This window comes from Triticum dicoccoides, chromosome 5B (assembly GCF_002162155.2).
Source record: "Triticum dicoccoides isolate Atlit2015 ecotype Zavitan chromosome 5B, WEW_v2.0, whole genome shotgun sequence".
NCBI classification, from domain to species: Eukaryota; Viridiplantae; Streptophyta; class Magnoliopsida; order Poales; family Poaceae; genus Triticum; species Triticum dicoccoides.
Genome location: NC_041389.1, coordinates 558,153,113 through 558,156,313, shown reverse-complemented (window position 1 = coordinate 558,156,313; position 3,201 = coordinate 558,153,113).

Here is a 3,201-nt window from a genome sequence, read left to right as displayed (position 1 = left end):
GAGGTCTTCTGGGAGAGGGATTCTATGTTGCCTAAAGTGGTGGAAGAAGCATGGGCTGTAGTAGGCAAGATTCAAAATCTTTCACAGCTAAGAGATGCCTTGTCCAAAACTATGACTGCTTTAGGGTCATGGAGTAAGAAGTTTGTAAATGTGACAAGGGAACTTGCGAAATCCCGTTCCCAACTGGAACAACTTATGCATATGAATGCGGATAGGGAAGAAATAAGAAGAGTAATGGATAAAATGAATGAACTATTATATCAAGAGGAGATGTTGTGGATGCAGAGATCGAGGATTTCTTGGCTTAAGGAAGGAGATTGTAACACAAAAAAATTTCACAGCAAGGTTGTTTGGAGGGCGAGGAAGCATAAGATTCGGGAGCTGACTGACAGTATTGGGAATGTTCACTCAGATTTTGCATCTATGAGCCGGATTGCGAATGACTACTTTCATAAAATATTTGCTGCTGATACTTCTCTGGATGCTTCTGCCGTAGCTGGACTTTTTGAGCAAGTGGTGTCACCGGCTGATAATGCAAGGCTATGCGCGCCTTTCACAGATGAGGAGATATCGGATGCAATGTTTCAGATCGGGCCCTTGAAGGCCCCAGGCCCGGATGGATTTCCCGCGCGCTTTTTTTAGCATAACTGGAGTGTGGTGAAGGAGAGTGTGATTGCTGCGGTCAGGGATTTTTTTAGCACTGGATGTATGCCAGAAGGAGTGAATGCAACGTCAATTGTGCTTATTCCAAAGATATCCAACCCCACAAGAATGTCAGACTATAGACCCATCAGTCTCTGTAATGTGACCTATAAGGTAATTTCCAAGTTCTTAGTAAATCGGTTACGCCCTTTATTGGATGACATAATCTCTGTGGAGCAGAGTGCTTTTATACCGGGCAGGATGATTATGGATAATGCTCTGATTGCGTTCGAGTGTTTACACTATATTAAACAAGAGAAAGATCCTACAAGGAGTTTTTGTGCTTATAAGCTAGATTTGTCAAAAGCTTATGATCGGGTGGATTGGGGTTTCTTGGAGCAAGTGATGCAAAGGTTAGGGTTCCCTCAGCGATGGATTGACTGGATTATGGCGTGTGTCCCATCAGTGAGATATTCAGTTAAATTAAATGGAACTCTCCTGGATTCATTCACACCGTCTCGAGGGCTACGGCAAGGGGACCCACTCTCTCCGTTCTTGTTTTTGTTTGTGGCAGATGGACTCTCAGCTATTTTGAAATCTAGGGTGCAGGCTGGCGATATTGTACCAGTTAAAATCTGTAGGAGTGCACCCGGTATATCACATTTGTTGTTTGCAGATGACACGTTGCTGTTTTTCAAGGCTTAGAGGGATCAAGCTGAGCAGGTTAAAGCCTCTCTGGATCTATACAGCTCAGCTACGGGTCAAAGTCTAAACTATGACAAGTGCTCTATGTTCTTCGGTGAAGCTTGCCCGGTCCTGGTTCAATAGCAAGTTAGGGATGCTCTACAAGTTACAAGTTTGGTCTTTGAGGAGAAGTATTTGGGATTACCCACACCCGTGGGCCGCATGTCTAAAGGGAAGTTTCAAAACCTCCAAACAAGTCTTACTAAAAGGCTAGTTCAATGGGGGGATGGATACCTAGCTCAGCCGGGGAGGGAAGTGCTCATTAAGTCAGTCGCCCAAGCTTTGCCTACATACATAATGGGAGTTTTTAAACTGCCATTTTCAGTATGTGTTGATCTCACTAGGATGGTGAGGAATTTCTATTGGGGTGCGGAGAAGGGTAAGAGGAAGGTACATTGGAAGGGCTGGGATCATCTCATGCAACCGAAAAATAAGGGAGGCGTTGGCTTTCGGGATTTTCGCCTTTTTAACCAAGCCCTCCTAGCTCGTCAGGCATGGAGGCTTATTACTAGACCAGATAGCCTTTGTGCCCGGTTGCTCAAATCTAAATACTAACCGGATGGAAAGATCGAAGATACAGTGTTCACTGGGAACGCTTCGTCCTCATGGCAGGCTATTAACCACGGCTTGGATCTGTTGAAGAAAGGATTAATTTGGAGAGTGGGCAATGGGAGAAGCATCAGGGTGTGGCGAGATAGTTGGATCCCACGTCCTTTTTCCTATAAACCTATATCTAGACAGGGAATATGCCGCATTCGGTATGTTTCGGACCTTCAAAATGACAATGGGTCTTGGAAGATACAGACACTTAATCAGTATTTTGTCCAAGCAGATGTGGTGGAGATCTTAAAGATCAGAGCTTCCCCGAGGCGTGGAGAGGATGTAATTGCATGGGGTCCGGACAGGTCGGGTGTCTTCTTTGTGAAGAGTGCCTACCACTTGGCATTTGATGAAGCACACATGGCAACTGCCGCATCTTCTAGCTCGTCCCCCATGGGGGAGAGGAGTTGTCGGAAGTTCATTTGGAATTGTGGAGCACCTCCGACTATTTCAAACTTTGCATGGAGAGTTGCAACAGATGGATTGCCAACGTGGAAGAATAAACACAAGATAGGGCTGGAAATTACCGGTATATGCCCAATTTGTGGCCTTGAGACTGAGGACAATTTTCATCCGTTTTTAAGATGTCAATTCGGTCGGGACTTATATATGGAAATGGCAAAAATCTGGAAGCTCCCTAGTCTACAATTGATAGCCAATTGTGGGAAGGAGTGGTTATTGCAAGTTTTAGCTCCAAGGACTGAGATGGAGAAATGTATGCTGCTAATGATTTTTTGTAGAAGCTGGTTCGTACGTAATGAAGTGGTGCACCACAAACCAGCCCCCCGATGGAAGTCTCTGTTAGATTCCTACGGAGCTACTTGCAGTCACTAATGGCGATCAAACATGACAATGGTGCTGATCCTGTTAAAGGTAAATCATATATCAACATGGACGCGGGTGTGCAGCCGGTTAAACAAGTGCATAAGTCACTTGGCTGGATCAAACCGAGCCAAGGCTGGACTAAACTAAACACTGATGGTGCTTTTGGTTCGAACGAAGATGCTGGTGCGGGGATGATTTTGAGGAATTCTTCAGGGAAGATTATTTTTTCAGCTTGCAGAGCTTTGTATTCATGCAGGGATGCGTTGGAGGCTGAGCTATGTGCTTGTATGGAGGGTTTATCTTCTTCGATTCAACGTATAGCACATCCGATCGAAATTGAGATGGATTCTTCAGTTGAAGTGTCCATGATCACATGTGGGAGCACGGATC